The sequence below is a fragment of the Strigops habroptila genome, chromosome 3, assembly GCF_004027225.2.
Source record: "Strigops habroptila isolate Jane chromosome 3, bStrHab1.2.pri, whole genome shotgun sequence".
NCBI classification, from domain to species: domain Eukaryota; kingdom Metazoa; phylum Chordata; class Aves; order Psittaciformes; family Psittacidae; genus Strigops; species Strigops habroptila.
This window is the reverse complement of record NC_044279.2, coordinates 76,551,266-76,569,294: the sequence shown is the minus strand read 5'-3', so window position 1 is coordinate 76,569,294 and position 18,029 is coordinate 76,551,266. Positions and strand designations below refer to the sequence as shown.

General features: G+C 49.5%; 1 protein-coding gene across 3 annotated transcripts in view; it reads right to left on the bottom strand.

Moving 5' to 3' along the window:
- Window positions 1-18,029, bottom strand: part of CACNA1I (calcium voltage-gated channel subunit alpha1 I) — a 201,525-nt gene that overhangs the window by 166,484 nt on the left and 17,012 nt on the right. The window contains exon 1 of one of the 3 annotated variants that reach the window (XM_030479822.1): window positions 7,586-9,111. The exons of 1 other annotated variant lie outside the window; for it this stretch is intronic. The gene's annotated coding sequence lies outside the window, so the exon portion shown is untranslated. Of the gene's footprint in view, window positions 1-7,423; window positions 7,504-7,585; window positions 9,112-18,029 lie in introns of those variants that run through there. One more of the 3 variants, XM_030479821.1, reaches the window with a different exon arrangement.

Genomic DNA, 18,029 nt, shown 5'->3' with positions numbered 1-18,029 from the left:
ATCCAACAGAACATAGTAGAACCCAGCAGAAAGCATTTCAAATGGCACCCAAACCCATCGCTCACAGGTACTAGCGTGCCCATGTGCCCCTGGAACACACCATCCGTGACCTGCACCAGAGCCAGGGTCTCCCGGTTGCCCTGCCTGGTCAAATGCCCACAACCTGTTGCCTTTCAGCTGCACAGTGGGTGGTTGCTGTGCCTTATCTCCACACATTACTAACCTCTGCCAACCTTTGCTCAAGAGCTTAACAGACCCTCCAGCCTCGTGATTTTTGGGTCCCTCCTCCTGCTCGGGACAGGGAGCAGAAGAAACTCCCCCATCCCGCTGATCAGAGGAAGGAATAATGTGGTCAGCATAGTATGAAATAAAGATAAGCAAAACTGTCTTGAAGCCTTGGCAATACCCTTCAACCCATACCACAGGCAGCACCCTGCATCTGTAGGAAGAGCAAGCCCAGATCTGCTGGACTCTCCCACCCTTATCATCACAGCTGATGTCCACCATATCGCTTCCCCCTTGTGTGGCTGGGATAGCCCCGTTCTGGCCATGCCTGAGTTCCCCATCTCTAGCACAGCAAAGAAGGGACCTGCTTACACTGCTAAGAAGCCTTTGGCCAAACCTGATGGAGATGTTGTGGAGACCAGTAAAGATGTTGCTGGAGAGATGGGTCAAGGGTTAAATGGTGAAAGAAGAAAAGGCACAGGAGGAACATGGTCACTTTGGATTGAGGAAGTGGAAAGATAAAGGAAATTTCCTGGTGGAAAATCATTATCTGGCCTTAACTATGTGGGGCATTTGTGACCATGACTTTAGGTCTGCTGAAGACCTCAGCCTCATCCCATTGCTCCCAAGACAATATACATGCTTACTTTCAACAAAACATTTTCTTTTTTGATGTCCCAAATAAACAGGCACCCAAAAATCTCCTTTTGGAGGAGACTTCCCACTTTAACAGACCCATCTATAGGGAGATTCTGCCCCAGAGCCAGTGTTTTCCCTTTCCAAACCTGCCCCCTCTGTCCCTGCATCCCTCTTTGGTCTGCACTGCTCACAGCGATTCCCCCTCAGGCACGCAGGCACCTTCCATGAGTGGATTCTGTCATGTCCTGTCAATTAAACCACCGCTTAGCAAAGCTACACATCTTTAGCACTTAATCCTTTCTCATAAATTAATCTCCCTAGCCCCATTCCGTGCATATCCTCGCTGAAAGCCACCTCTTGCCTACCAATGCTCTGCTGATAATGATGTGCCAAGTGCCGCTTTCCCGCAGGGCTGGCGCCTGGGCCGGTCACAGTGCCAGGCTGCCATCCTGATGTCTCTGTTGCTGGCCCTGTCACGCTGCAAGTGCATGTCTGATATGCCATCTCCCGTCACACCTCGGTCTCATGGTGTGTGCTGTCCCCTCCCCACCCCTCCCCAGGTCCTCAGACCACGTGTTTCATATGACACTGCCCCCAGATGCATTAGCTTGCATTTTTCCTGAGATGAATCTCATTATGTTATTTTCTGCCCATCTTTCTGACCTCTCTAGCTCCCTTTGTGTTGTTTTTCTGCATCCCCACTGGCAAGCAAAAACCTGTTTTATCATCATCTGGTAAAGTCATTAACATGCTGCTTACTCCCTCCTCCACACCAGCAATGAAGACGTCAACTAAGACGGGTCTGATGGGGATGATGAAGAGAATAGTGGTCTCATAGGCTCCCAGCAATGATGTTTTAGGGCTGCCCTCACACCCTCAGCATTAAGCCAGAATATGAAAGTGCTTGCAGGAGAAGCAAAACACGCAAATACCTTGATTGTGCCTCTTGGAGAAGCCACTGAAAACGGAGCTGCAGCTCCTGCCCACCACAAGGGCAGACGACACCCCGTGCTGCAACTGCCAGTGTTTGCCTGCACTGACGGGAGTGGATGGAAAAGGTCAGCCTGGGGCTGTGGCCAGGCTGATTGCTCCTACCTGGGCTAAGCCAGCAGTGAGAAGTTCTGCCCTGTCACATCCACCCTTCCAGAGAGGATCAACTTCTCTGTCCATTTTCTCCTGGTCCAAGCACCCAGCCTGACCCAGTGTCCCTTCATGACCTGTTGCAGTGAGCAGGTGTAGGAAAACAGCAGCATACAAGAAGTGGTGAGACCCCCTGTTTCCGATCACAGCACAGCACTGAATGCAACCTCCCGCCCCTGCACAAGCATCCTTAACCACCTCCAGACTTTGACCCAACCCACATCACCACCCGCATCTGGAGAGATTTCCTGGGGTGGAAAGGGACGTGGGGAGAAGCGAGAGAGGAGGAGCACATCTAAAGGGAACACACTGCTAAGTGGTTTAGGGAGCATCATGAGTTGTATTTTACACCTCACTGCTCCTTATAATTACTGCACACGCCTCCCCAATCCCCTCCTCCAAGGGGATAATCTGAAACCCAGATGCATATTTGAAGCAAACTAACTTTGGCAGAAACAAAAACAGGAAGGGAGCTGAAGCTATGTGGAATGTGATGATGCCCCAGGCTCTGCCTCTAGAAAGGAAAGGGAATATGGGAGAGAAATGAAGCTATGAAGATGGGAATCATCTAGAAGCAGAGAAGAAACAATGCTGGTAGCTCTCCTGCAAAGCTCTACAGGCTGCTCAATTTAAGGCCAGTAGTCAGACAAGGACCTTTTGATGGCTCCCTTCATCCCACATTAATTTGACACGTGACACTGCTACTCATTTACATAAGCCTGAAAAGTACCCTTCTCTCCCCAGTGCCACAAGGGAAAACAACCCCAAATTGAAGCTTGGATGGTTGCTTGAATAGAAATCACGGAAAAGCAGCAAAGACACTGATGCAAGCGAATCTGACCGCAGATCTGAAATGGACCCCTATAGTCCAAGTCCAATCCCTCCCATAGCTGACAACCTCTGCAAAGAAACTCAATCCAAAAGAGTCCTTAAACAGTTACCCTACCCCCACCTCCCACTACCCTCACTGGCAAACTTAGAGTAGCTCTAAAGGCAAAATAAGAACAAAATGCCCAAGGAAGGAAGCAATTGAGGGCATCAGCACTGCTGAACGTCCCCGCTCCTGGGAGGAGATTGCGAGCTGATGCTGGGCACACTGCAACACACACACACACTGCAGCAGCAGGAACAGGATCCCATCTGTCCTTGCCAGTCTGACCTGTAAGAAAATCCTAACCTCCGTCCTGGAAAGCCACTTAATTGAGCCCCATCAGCAAGACACACTAACCCAACACCTAAGTGTTTATTACCACAAATCCAACCCGTGCTCTCTGTACAGCCCTGTTTTTCCAGCCACAGCCAAACTGACATTTCAGAGAAAGGAAATAAAAAACTTCCTCCCCTCCCCCCGCACAATCAGACCACACAAATACTTTCAGCATCCACATCACAGCAGCAAAATCCTGGGCGCTCACCACTTTGCCAGCTACCAACAGCACAGGTCAGCAGCTCCCCTCCATCCCGTTCAACCACGCAGACACAACCCCAAGCTCCATTGGTTTTAACATGGGAATGTCCCCTGCTAGCCCTCCCCAGGATGCCCCATCAAGCTATTACGTCGAAGGAACGATGGAGAAGGATGTGGGTACCTGCACTGCAGACGATGGTTATGTCAGAAGCAGAAACCAGCTGCCCTTTTTTATTTGTAATACAGACACACACTTGATAACAGGGGAACAACCTTTCCTTTCGGATGCACCCCTCTAATCCTGCTCTGGTGACACAGAGACCAGGTTACTGTACTGCACACTGCGGGTGCTGGGAAACACAAGCCACTGCAGAAAACACCAACAAGCGGCATTTCACACCAAGAGCCCCACAGCAACGTCCACTCGCCCACAGGCTGCAAGGACTGGTGTCAACCTGCAAAGCCCCTGAGAACTGAGCCTGGCTTAAGCCAAGAGCACCCCTTCATCCCTGCACCACCACATCAGCACACACCTCTGGTCCAAGGCAAGTGTCAAGGCATTTTCTTGAGATCTTCCCCATTGCAATTAGTCGCTGATCACTGGGCTGATTGGCTCTCAGGGCACACCGCAGTGCTCAAAACACGGTGGCCTGACAAGTACGGGGAGTTTATTACCAAGCTAGTGAGGTGATTTTATGCAGTCTGAGTTATGATTAGAGGGCTTAAATAAATTTTATATCAGGTTATAAGACATTTTTCAAACCACGACGTGTTTGGGTAAGAGCTCCAAGCTATGCATTTCAGACACAGACAAGTGAACTAAATAAGCTGATTATATTAGGTCATTATAACAACTATGCACATCTGCATAACCAGGAAGAACTCTTTTACTTTCCAGTAACTGGCTGGGGTTTTGTAGCTCTTGAGTCAAGCCCTATGTTATCCCATCTTTACAGATTGAAAAAAATACAAGCTAAGAAATGGGTACTACCTGATCTTGCAGCTCCACCTGTGCCACTTGGTTTCTGAGCTGATCCGTGGACCCAGCAGTTTTAGCAAGGCTCTGTGCAAGTGCAGCCATTCACCTGCTTGCTTGAATTTGCAGGATTAGGACTTTGATTTAATAAAAGATCTGATTTATTTTAAATCACTGGCCAGCTCTTTTAAAGATCCCTAATACTCTGTGCATTTCATGAGTTTCCAGCTGTAGATACTTGTTCTCTTTCAGAAAAATTAATAAAATTGGTTTCAACAATTTTTTTTTCCCGGGGAAAAAAGCTGACCAGGCATGTGTCCTCTTTGCAGCAGAGCCCAGAATTGCAGGCTTTTCCCAAAACCAAAGGTGGCTAGGGCTCAGCCTAAGCCATCCTGCTCTGGGATACCTCCCTGGTGTACCTTGCTGTGGATGGGAGAGTGCAGAGCTGTAACACTAATTTGGGCTGTAAGTTAGGACCATGTCCTACTGAGCATGGACACATGGGATCTCCAAAACCAGATCAGGCAGCAGTAACAGCCAGGCATGGAGTTCGTTGGTGGAAGGGAGGAAGGAAGGAAGCAAATAAGGAAGCAAGCAAGCTGGCGTAGGACTAGAGAAGCAGCATGATCTGCAACCTGGAGCACAGGTACATAGTGGCATCTTCAAGGATGGACCAGTGATGAAGATGATGCTCATGGTGGTGCAAAGGTGGGGTCACAGGAAAGCTCACCCAGCACTGCAGGTGCGCTCTGATAGAAGCCGCAAGCAGCCTAACTGGTCTTCTCATATCTGAACCAAGGCCACTGTGCCAACCCAGAAACACATAGGAAGCAGCGAGCCTCCTCATGAATGCAGCATCCTCTCCCATGATGCTTTCCCTCGCCTCCCTTGATGGCTGTAACTGTGCTCGCCCTGCTCCAGCCAAAGTTCACTGCCCGACAATTGCTCCTGAGGCAGCAAAAGGGGGAGACTGTGTAAGAGAAAAACATGAGGTAGGTTGGCACAAGCCCCCGCTCTGTGATAGGCATTGTCAGATTGATCCAGGCTTCACAAAGCAAACCTCTTGGACAGCAGCAAATCAAAGCTCCCTCCTTATCCCCCTGATCTCCTCTGAGATATTCACAACCAGATCTTTTGGCAAGAAGGTGCGTATCTGCTGGTGCATGGAGTTGGCCACGTGCTTTAGACACATGCTTTCCAGTGAGATCTTCGGAAAACTGCTTTTCTCCACCCTTCCTACTACAGCCAGGGCCAAGGCTTTCCCAGAGAGGTATTGCACCCTCATGCAGCGAGCAGTGAGCAGGGTTTCCAGCATGATGCCCAGCTTCCAGCTCTGCCTGCCTCCAGCCTCCCCTGGGGAGACAACTGTGGCACCGATTAGGCATGCAATGCTGCCCTTCTGAGGAAGCTCACATTCAATGCCAATGCCATGAAACTACTATGTTGTTTAATGGAGAGATAAATAAACCCTCTCAGTCCATCCTCACAACCCGAGGCTGTGCTCCTGCCCAGACCCGAGTGATGGGGGGGACTGATGTTCAGAAGGTGTCTTTAAAATATAAATGGGGAGGGGGCAGGAACAGCGCTCTTGAATTCCCTTTCCAGTGCTTTGAATTAAAAGTTTCTTTGCAGGTAAGCTGTTGAGAAGATAATGAGCTTGGGGATTTCCTTCCATCAATAGAGAAGTTTACGTGTTGGGAGTGAAAACATCGAGAGATGAGGGGGGTGGAGAGCCAGCAGACCCCTACCTGCTTCTGAGATAATAAATCCTCAACCACTACCCCAAATTTATGACCAAGAGCTCTACAATAGCACACAGAAAAAACTCACAATTAACATAGCAGTCTTCTAAGAGACAGAGATACAGAACCATTAGCAACCCCCAGATCAATGAGAAAAACGCTTCCCATTATCAGAGAGAAAATGCAGAGCAAGTTCTGCTTTTCGGTGTTTACCATTTTCCCTTTGTAATAATTTGCAGGGAAATGATGCATGTTGGTTTTTAGTTTCTGTTGTGTTTGGGGTTTTTTTAAGCCCCCAATACTTTTCACACAGCTGCTGTTACCAAGAATCAAAAGGTATCTATCAAGAGTGTTATGAAAACCAGTCCTGGCTGCTAATATGCCAGATAATTGCCAGCCAACAATGCCTAACATTATTTCTGGTTCTCTTCTTTTTTAATTCTTCTCTTTCTCTCCCACTGACTCCAGCCAATAGCTTCCAGTGATGTACAGAAGATGAGGCATTTGCTATATTAAAGTACATCCTATTCCCTGTCCTTTTCAGGCACTTTGGATGTTGCACACGCAATGGAAATGCAATAATAATCATAAACAAAACAAGACAATTTATGCAACCTACATTCAAGACCTAACTCTTGTTTTGCAAAGAACAAAACAGCACAGACCCAAGAAGCCCCTAAATAGTCAGACGGTTTTAAGAAAAGTTATATATATACAAGTCTCAGACAGTTACCTCTCCAGGGAGGAGATTTTGTAACCCTTCCTCTTTCTCACCATCCCTCCCCATCATAACAGTACAAACTAAGCACCAGGCTAAATTTGAAAATCCTGGGATTATTCACACTCCTTGTATCATTTATAGTCATGTATAAAGAGCTACTGAATATGTGTGAGAAACACATTCCCTGCTGCAATCGCTCACAGACATGAACTGCTGGACACACAGTTCCCTTTCCACCACCGCCACTGCCCAAAACACACCGGAGTCAATTATTGCTACTTGTTGGGTAAAAAGAGGCAGTCTCACATACATGGGCACCGCACAGGGACATACATGTACAGCTGGACATGCACAGAGAAATAACTTTCCTTTCTGGAAAGACAAAATTATTAACATTACAGACATGTCTACCCTCAGCCTTTACTTCTGCCAGAGAGGAAACAGGTACAAAACAAAACAGGAATGATGCAGGTACACGGGTGGGCATAAGTTTTCTATGAAAAGGACAGCAAAACCAAGCGAAACAAGACAGACATAAGGTTAGCCAGGTGTGCATGCGTTGTCTCACCTACCTTTGCATGGAAAAGAAATCTCCAAGGGAGAAGTGTCCAAGTCAGAGAAGCAAAATAAAATAATAATGAAGATGCTTTGAAAAAATTCCCCCACCAAGAAAGAAAAAAAAAGCCCCTTCCCTCCCCCCCCACCCCCCCCCGCACACACACACAGACACACACCTCAGCACCCGGGGGGGGGGAAACCGGGAGAAAAAAAGATCAGGATCAGCTGAGTGACAGGGAGCAAAGAACCTGCAGGCGAGAAGCGGGGAGTTGTGTTAGATCCGTGGCTGCAAGGACTGAGCGTGTGCAGGAAGGAGATGGTTTAAAAGGGGAATACATGGTAAGAAATTGTGGCTGCTCAGGCTGGAGTCTGAAGCTTTGGAGTGAGAGCAAAAGAAAAGAGAGAAAAAAAAGGACCTCTTCCTTTGCGGGAGGGTTTGGGGGGCTTTGTCTGTGGGGGTGTGTGTGTGTTTTTCCAGGCGGCTGGTGTTAAGAAGTGACAGAAGCTTCCTTCCAAAAAGACTATAGGGTCAAAATAATCGTGGGGTGCTGGGAGGTGATGGAGGTGTGGGTGGGGGCAAGTTTAGCTATTCCATGGTGGGAAAGTGAGGAGGAAGGGCTGGTGTGTGGTTTCTGTCTGTCTGTCTCTCTCTCTCTGTGTCTTATGGTATGTTCACCAATGGGTTACGGAGTGAACTGCACACAGAGAGAATAACTGTACAGGCAGAAAGGGAGAGTGAAATGCCGTCCTTACAGTGACACCAAATGTCTTTAGGGGAAACCTACAATTAGAGGCGCATAACGCAGGAATTCTAGCAACACCAGAGGAAAGGAAGAAATCTCCTTGCACATTGTCACACACCCACATCCATAGGGGGGGTCTCAGGACACCTGATTTTCCCCTGCCTTCAGCCCACTCATCCTTCCTTTCTGATGGACACTGGCTTCAGTGTGCTTGCCCTACCCTGAACTTGTGAGCATGTATCTCTCCCTAGGTCACAGACCAAGCAGGTTAAAGAATTACCCAGTAAGAAGAGTCAAAAAACAACCTAACAATCCCCCAAATAAAGTCCCTCCCTCAAAACCAGTCCCTCTCCTCCCCCCCATCTTACTCCCATATCTGTTATGGGAAGTCAGGGTGCCGGAAAACTCATTGCAAATTAGTATCCTACTGCATTTTGTGAAGCCAGGGGAAACAAGAGGGATGGATAACATGTGGGGATCCCACCGTCCAGGGGCTAGAACAGAGTACGGCCACCCTGGGTCCACTCCAATGGAGGCCAGCCCAGCTCCCCCCACACCACTGGTCCCATCCTGTAGCCAAGCAGCCTGGCCCTACACCCGGCACATCCCTCTCATCCTTGCAGCATCAACCTTCAACTTTACTGCTGAGGATCCACCAGTAGGCTCTGGGAAAGAGACACTACATGAAGCCATCACAGTCCGGAAGGCTCTTAATGGGTTTTGCCTGTTCGGGCCAATAAAACTCCAGATGTTATGAGAGACAGAGATATTCTTGCTTGTGCCATGGGCATATATTGTAAATAAGCTCTAAAAAACACCCAGCTCCCAGCTGGGGTGTGGTACATGTGCTGCAGCCCAGAAGCCCTTCTGCTTCCTCGCAGGGTTACACAAAGCCTTCATCAGCCCTTCCCCACCAAAAAGATGCCTGTGCCGACTGTCTCAGACGCTACGTGCACGGCTACAATAGCTGGGCCAGAGTAACTAGCACATCTGACCTTAACATGGCTGGAAAACAAAGCACTTCAGTTGTACTACAAAACAAGCCCTCAAATATTAACTCTCAATGGGAAGGCAATGCAGCAAGCCCACCTTCTGGTAAAGCCAGAGCACCTCTGGTTTTACCTCAAGGTAGCTCACATGCATTCACCATCTAGGGTGAAAACCATCCAGTACGTATCCTTTCCTCTGCTGTCCATCTCTGCATAGCTCTACTGTGCTGTGCCAGGGGCGTCAGGCAGAAGCCAAGAAGCCACCACCAATGTCTCTTGTGAGGCCCTTAAAAGTCTTTGGAGCAAAGATGACAGCCGCTGTCCACTTTTAGCATAACATTTTTGTGTTTTATGAAGTGTTTAATCTTGTTTCCTCTCCTGAAAAGCAAAACTCAGCCCTCAGAGGATCCTCAGAGTGCACCAGGAGTGCTAAATAAAAGGGAGCAGTGTAATAAATGATGGGAGTGTTGTGAGCATCAAGTTATCTGATTCACAACCGTTCTGAAAAACCCTTCCCCAGGCAAGTCCAGCCTTTCCTCTTTCACAGCTTCTGGCCAGGACTGCAGTCACATGGTGAACCCATACATCTTCCACAAGCCAGAAAGAGATTTTATTCCAGGATAATAAGTATTTGTGGCGGGCAGACCTCTCCCTATCAGTGGTCAGAGCCTGTTGGTACTGAAGCTGTGCAGGACACTACCTCTGGCCATCTTCTGTAGTAAAGATGGTTGCAGTTACCTGGAGTCCTGTTACCTGGAATTACTGTCCTGCATCAGCTGGAGAGCTCCCACATAGGAGCACGGAGACAAGTGCTGAACCACATCAGAAAGCCCCTTGAAGAGTACGATGGCCAGGATTTTGTGACACACCAACCTCAGCTTCTTCGTGAAACAGGGATATAGCGCTGGGCATGTCCCCAGACCCATGGCAGAGTTTGGGGTGACACCAGAGCCATGTAATTGTCCTGAAAGTCATCTGAGGCAAATACCCAGACAGATCTTTATACAATCACTCTGAATCCTCAGGTGCCAGGCTGCTGGAAACCCACTGAGACAGCTCCTGCCTCAACCAATTCTTGGCAGCCCCCTGAGATGTTACTCTTCCCTAAGCACACCACAAGCACCACACACAGCAAATATGAAAGCAACCACAGGCATTCACACCCCTGTATACACATACCTACGTATGCCTTCCCCATTCCCACATACACCGGAGGTGCTGGCTGACCTTCTAGTCCCCTCATGCTAGCAAGTCTCCACCCTGGGCTGCTGAGGTTAATCCTCTTGGCTTCTTCCTCACCAGCTCAAGACACTCACCACTCCCTCTCCTTATAAAAAGCTTCTGTTATTCCTTCCTGAGAAGAAGGGCTTCAATTCTGTCCCCGAAATGATGAATCTGAGCATTATATGATTTCAGATGCCTGCAATTCACCAACAAGCCCCTTCAGGGGGAACAGGGAAAAAATGCAATTGAATTTATTCATGCATGAATATCAAATGAGAAAAAGAGAATGAGGAGGAGGGCAGGAGAGAGGGGGAGAGGGTGAGACGAGGAGAGAGAAACAGGGCAGTAATGAGAGGCGAAAGAAACAAAATGGTAAAGGAAGATGAAGGGTACACACAGAGGGGCACAGGAGGACAGATGCACACCCAGGATAATGCATGGGTCATCACTGATGTCCACATCCCACGATCATGTCTGTTGGCCTTCCAGCATACCCACAGTATGGGGATAAAGACACATTTGAACTCTTATTCAGACAAATCCTGCAAATCGATAAAAACATGCAATAGGCTTGGAAGGAGATGAGAGGGAAAGGGGCTGGGTGGGCAAATGAAGCCATGCCATTCATCCCTTCACAGATTTGGAGCTGGTGAAAAGAGCAAGCCCAGGGCAGCTCATGCTCCAGGGCAGAGAGCCCCTTCTTCCCCACACTCCTCCCCAGACTGCATGCACTTGGGAGGATTTCCACGGGCTTGCTGATACAGACACCAGAGGCTTCCACCTCAGTAGCATCCCCTGTGTTATCAATGAGCCTTGAGAAGCCACTACCCTTCATAAGCAGATCTTCCTCTCCACCACCCCTAAGGGAAGGGTCTGAAGATGAATGGCTTCTCATCTTGCAGCTCACAGGAGTCACAAGGCTTCATCTTCAACCCCCAAAGTGCTTTCAAAGAGTTTTGTCATCTGCCCTGAGTGATACATGTGAGCTCTGTTTGGAGTGACCTGCAGACCTCCTGCAGGTGGGTCACAGCAGAGGTGAGCATGGCACATGCTGGTCCTGCAGATGCATCCAGAGCATTTTCAAGCCTCTCTTCCTGTCCCCTCTGTGATTTTTCAGAGGAACAGGGAAGTCTGCATTGCCCCTGCTACCACCTCAGCCAGGAGCACTGGCTGGGGGGCTAGTGGGGAAAGTATGAGATTCACTGCAACTGCTTCAGAAAGGGGACAAGCAGGAAAGGTGAAGCCATATCAAAGCACAGAGGTGTGGGGACAGCTCTGGGAGCTGGAGATGCTCTGGGAGATGCAGACCTCTCCTCTGCAGGTTTGCCGGTGGCTGTGGGCTGAGCCCACTAGGCAGCAGGCTATGCTGGATCTAAAGACATCCTCTAGACAGGTCTCACGGGCATCATCCTGCTTCCTGCCAGGCTGACCCAGCCCCAGTCCCTCTTGCCAGCCCTGATGGCAGATCCTGCTCTCCTGCATAGCACACAGGAGCCAAACACTAACCATCACTGCAAATCCTGTTGCCATTACCCCCAGGAGCGGCTGTGCAGCCCAGACCACCCTCCATCTCATCTGCACATCACACAGACCCCTCAGAGCCGGGTCCCAGTGTGTGCTCAGATTAGCCATGGCCACACATCAGCTGAGCTCATCCCCAGGCTCACAGCAAGCAAGAGGAGCAGCCAGACACAAAACAGGCTCCCAGGTAGGGCATCAGGTCCAGCATCTGTTGCTGTTGTGGGTTTATGTTTGCTGCTTCCAGGAGACGGTGCTCAGCTTTTCCCACACCCTTCAAAATAGAAAGAGAAAAATAAAATGAGAAAGAGAGAGAGTAAGCTCTGACGTGAACCTAACTTTAGATCCAAGGGCTGATGACTCACTCCACTGGGGGAGAAGTGGCTGAGCTGGCTGTAGGTTTCTGTTTATATACCTCGCTGAGCTAAATATATAGACTGAGAAGTTATTCTGTTCTAGCCCAACAACTTCAATCTGCATTTTATCCCTCTCGATCTTAATGTTCCCTTCCCTTCTAAATCTCTCTCTCTTTTCCCCCAGCATTGCCTTCCTAATCCCCTTTATGCCTGCTTTGTTGTAGGAAATTGGAGAAACACATCTCCCCACCTTCCACTTTCCACAGTGTTTATGGTTAGACTGACAGGGGATTGCTGGGAAATGAATCAGTGTTGTGGCTCTTAAGCACAGCTCCTCACACAGATCTGCCGATGCATTTCAGACCTGGTCCAGTGCTCCCAACCACACTGCCAGCAATGAGATGCTGTGCCACCTCCTGATCCCACTGGTCTCACAGATCTCAGGATGGATGCTGGATCCCTTCCAGAAGTCCCATGTCCTGTTGCTCCAGTGTGGAGCTCCACTCCAGCACCCACCCATGCATCCCAGGACTGGCAGTGTGCATCCCTGCCTACTCCAGCCCAGCACCCCAGGGCAGGATGCCACTCTGCCAACACACCTTAGGCCCCAGCTGAGGCACTTGAGCATCAGGTGCTCCCTGAGGAAGGGCTGACAGCCACCACCAGCTACTCTTCAATTCTGTGACCAGAAGTAATACTTTGTCATAGGCAAAAGACATCTGGATGAGACCTCCACGATTCTTTTGACCTGTGATCTGCCAGAGAAGAGGACTTGCATGGCTGGCACCCCGGAACACCCTCCCTCACACCTGCACTCATACCTTGCACATTTATGGCATGATGGTGCCATGGTCACTCTCCCCGTTGACAACTGTCACATTCCAGATGTGGGCTGCAACCTGTCCAGAGGGGGTCCCAGACATCACCACCTCCTCTCTGCTGGGTGCTGCCATCCCTCCCCACCACCTGATAAATACAACATCATCTTACACAATGGAAAAGAAGGCCCTCAAGACCTGTAACACCGGAGCAGGTCTGAGACAGGGAGTGCAGCAGCACACGATGGTGCAGGAGAGCAATATCCGCATGCACAAACCTGCTTCGGCTTCTCTTTTACAGGGATAGAGTGGTGTAGCAAAGCTGAAATAGATGGTTGAGCACACAAGGACCACTTCGGATTGCATCAAATGCCACCGTGGATCTGTAACATTTGCAAGCTGTGATACACCCTCACCTCATCCCTCCTCATCCAGAACAGGTTGAGAATAGAGAAGAAGGGGATGGTGAAAGAGAATAGCTCAGAAAGAGGGGAGAGGAAGAATATAAATTAATCCCTTCTGTAGAGGAGGGAAACAAAGAGAAAAAGGAATCTCTGCCCCCAAAAGGCAGCTCCGAGCTATGGTGGCAGATAAGTTTCTAGATTGGAGACAAAGACCATTTACAAGAAGGTGGTTTGTTATGAAAAACAACAGTGGAGAAGAAAAGTTTAATGAGGAGGTGTGCACTCAAGGGAGAGGTCTCCAAGGGATGGAATTCAATTTAACACAACAGCTCAGTCTAGGAAAGGAAGATCATCATTGCTATTTGCTAAGCAGCTGCTGGGAAGAGGATCACTGTCTTTGAAAGCCCTGGATTAACCTTCTCTAGGTGTAGGTCTGTGGGATCCAACAGTGAAACTTGGATCTGAGCTTCCCTAAGGTGTCCCTTGGGTTTGGACCCAGACTGAGGTACGCCTATCTCTAAGGGACTGACTCATACAGTACCTGTTTGCCATCTTGCTCAAAACCTTCTTGTTTCTGTCCAGAGTATCAGAGAGCTATTTTCCCAGCTGCTGAGCAAGCACCAAAGCTAAGCCATCCTGACCTGCTTCACCCCACTGACCATCTAAAGGACAACACAGAGAGCCTGTGTACAGAAGCCTCATCATCCTCCATGCAAGAAGGATCAGCACTTCATTTGGAGACAGCGTAAGCAAGTTAACCTTGAATGTGCTTGCAAAATGCATGTCGCAGGCTCTGTCTAGGCTGAGGTCAACAGCCTCCAGAGATCCATTACACTCTCAGCACAGCCATGCTCCCTGGCTCTGGCAGACGGCCCCTGCCTGCTCTCACACAGCCAGAGGGAGGCCAGACCAAAGGCAGAGCAGGCAAGGTTCATCCTCTGATCAGCAGCTACTCAGAGAGAAGAGAAGAAGGCAGCAAGGGCTAAAGAGCACCCCAGGCTGGACTGCGGTCTCCTCTCAGGCATGTTCACTGATCCTTTAAAAAGAGAAGAGAGCAAACCTGCATCTCAAAAAGCAGATAGTCCTTCTCATCATCCATCCATCACTTTGGCCTTAACTCTTTGAGGCTCTGTGCCATGTTCTGCACAGCTGCTTTTTCCCAGCTGGCCCTGACCCATGGTCTTTCCTGGCTTTGGACCCAGGGAAACCTCCGAGGAAAACCAGACAAGCATCTGCAGTCAGCTGAGTGGCAGAGAGTAGCAATGGGCTGAAAAGCAAGAGAATGGCTGGGGCTAGTAAGAAAAATAGAGATTTACAAAACCAAAATAAGAACAAAGACAATCTTGTGGTGCCACCTCGTGATGGGTTTGCACAACAGAGCCTGGGCCAAGAAGTTCTGGGGCCAAGGGTAGCTGCCTTCCAGGGAGAGAGAGCAAAGGTGGAAAAGGACTGAGATGGGAGTCCATATGCAGTAAGATCTACATAAAGGTGAGACCATTCACATTTGCTATGGCTCAGGGAAGACACAACTTTGACTCGGACACTGCTTTTGCTGAGAGCAGCACAAGCACGGGGGAGGCAATAGATAACTCCCTGTGCAAATGATAGAAGCAGCATAAGATGCTGATGGATCCAACACTTTTCCATCATACTCTGCCCTCTGGCAGAGAAGGTCATGAACTAAAACAATAGGAATGAAAAGGAGAATGTTGTTTACTGTGGGATTTACCACTGCAATAGACGGGTGGCTGAGATGATGCCTCTTCCTGAATTAAAAGCATAAACTGGCACAACACGAAAGGTTTGAGATTCAGCTGCTCTCTAACATAACTGAAAATTTATTTCATTCAATGATCCTTATACTGGGCTCCAGGGCAAGATGAAACAAGATCAAATCCCCAGAATATAAGCTGAGAGGACCTCTTCCTTTGGGGTGATTGTCTCCCCAACATTATCTCTTTTCAGCTCTCTCTGAAGCATGGTGCATACTGATTTCCACCCCATCGGGGGAATATACGCTTCCATGTACTTGATCCTACCAGTGAGGAATTGTCTAGGTCTAGAGGCAGCTGATGTATTTTCTCTTCTGTTTCTGAGGTACAAAACAAGGCATCTCTTCCAGCACTTTTCAGCTGTAGAGATGCTACATAAGCACTTGACGAAGGGAACAGATCTAATTAGCTCTCATCTTAGAGATGAGGAAACTGAGGCCCAGAGAAAGAAGATGATCCATCTGAGATCACCCTGCAGAGCAGGTGCAAAGCCAGGTCTGCCCAGCCCCAGCTCAGCATCCACACAGTGGGTCATCCTGTACCAGCATCCAGCTGGGAGATCCCCTGGATATCAAATCTCATCACACAGAAACCAAATCTGACACATCAAGGTGTGCACTGACAAGTGGAGGGTGAGGAATGTGTTTCCAATCAAACCTCCCATTGCACAGCTTTACTTTTAACCAGAACAGGCAGTTAAATTTTCCATGGAGGCAGAGTATAAGCAGAGAAGATGATCTTGGATTAGATCAACTGATCCAGTGTGGCACCCTCTGTACTTCTAACTCTTCCCAAGTCCCACAGTCCTCTTGGGTGTATTTTCCAAATAAGCAAGAAAATAGAAGAGACAGAGATATAAATAATGGAGACTAAATTTGAGCTATAGCAGTGTGTGAAGGAGAACTCAAGAAAAAAAGAAACACAATGAAAAAAAAAATCAAGAGAACAGTTTATCAGATGCAAGGTTAGGAAGGGACAAGGGTTATGGTTATTAATAAGCCAGTTTGCTGTTCTGCTCCCAGGCTACAGGCCAGCCTCCTGCCCCCCTGCCCAGCTCCTCCATCGCTCCCATCCTGCCTCCTGTCGCTCATTCTTTCTGCTCCATCACTTCGCGTCAGGTTGGAAATTTGATGCACGGCGCCTGCCTCTTCCCACAGCTTCCCACCGACACCCTCCCCTGCAGCTCCCCGCTTGGAGCACACCCACCCTGCAGGGCAAGAATTGTCCATTTGCTGATGATGGAGCAATGAAAATGGTCTGGGCACCCAGGGCCACACGTACAGCCAGAGCTGAAGTGGATGCATGGAGCCACCATGCTTGGCCAAGCCAGTTTGTCCTGCTGGTACCCAGGTACCTGCACGGTGCTGCAGCATGCGTTCTGCATCCCCAAGGGCTGCTCAGGAGGCCTGGGCATGGAAAGCAGGGGTTATCCCCAGTTTGCAGCACAAGCAGGCTCTGTGTCACCCCATGCCACCCCTCTGTTTTACAGGCTTCGAAGGGAAAAGCCGCCTCCTTTTCCTAGTGTGTTCATACAGCCCACCGGGACGTGTGGGGCCAGACCCAGCAATGTGCAGAACAGGCAGGTGGTAGGAAAGGATTCCAGCATTTACAACTGGGAAATGAAAGATGAAGAGGAGGAAAAGCCCCATGTGAAACAGCTTCCCACAACAATCCACCAAGAAGAGACCCAAAAAATACTCTGCCTGTGTGAGGGCAGAAAAGACACATGGCTTCTCATCACCATCAGTACTCCAGAGCCACCATTTCAAAGAGGAGCTGTCCTAATGTCACCTGGGATAAGGGGCTCAGGAACCTGCCCCATGTTGGCCACCAGCAGTTCAGAAGTGCCCCCTTCGCATCCGCATATCAGGCCAGCACGATGCCATCCTCCCTGGCCAAAAAGCTGCTGCACAAAACTCCTGGGAGAAGGCTGCTTGTCTAAGACATGTGGCTACTTACGCAGGCTGGCTGGCAAACAAACCGAGGCACTGCAAGCCCAACGCAGAGCTGTCCGGAGCCAGTACTCAGCTGGGACATAACCATGGTTAGCTGGCGAGCTGCTGTAGCACAGCGGGCACAGCCTCCCTGCTGGCACCAGCCCCTGGTGACCCTCTGCATCCTCCTCTCCTGGCTGCCACAGGAGTGTGAAAAGTAGCCAGGCAGAAAGCCCGGCTGCTGTGAATGCCACCGGCACCTGTTTGTGCCTATGAATGCCCTGCAGTGCTCACACATCTGCCTGCATGCATGCACAAGCGTTAACACCCAAACCAAGGACAGTCTGTGCCACACATCCGCACCTTCACATGCACATATGCCACCAGCAGCGGGGTGTCTCAGTCAAACGCACCTAGACACAGACAGGACTGGCTACTCGAGGACAACTATGAGGCAGGGATGAAGGCAGCCTGGTTTTCCTCCCAGCTCAGGCACAGGCAGCTTTGTGTCACCTTCCCCTCTGCGCAGAGAAGGTAGCATCTCCCATCTTTTTGCTGAAGTGTGTTGGAGCCCAAGGCTGAAGAGCAGCTTCTGGGATTCAAGTGCTTATTGTATGTCTTAAGCACACGCTTAGTGCTTCTGTATGCATCATTGCATACGCGTTGAACTTTTGTCAGAGAGGGAAATGAGGGAGGGAGAGAGAAGGAAGGAGAGGAGGGAGGGCAGGTACCGTTTCAGCTGTGCTCAGCAGGAGCAGGAGAGGTGAAGAGGCGCAGACAGGCAGCTCTCAAAACACCAGTGCCATCGAGGGCTCTCAGCCACGGCGGCAAGACCACAAGGAAGCAAAGCAACAGAAGGAAG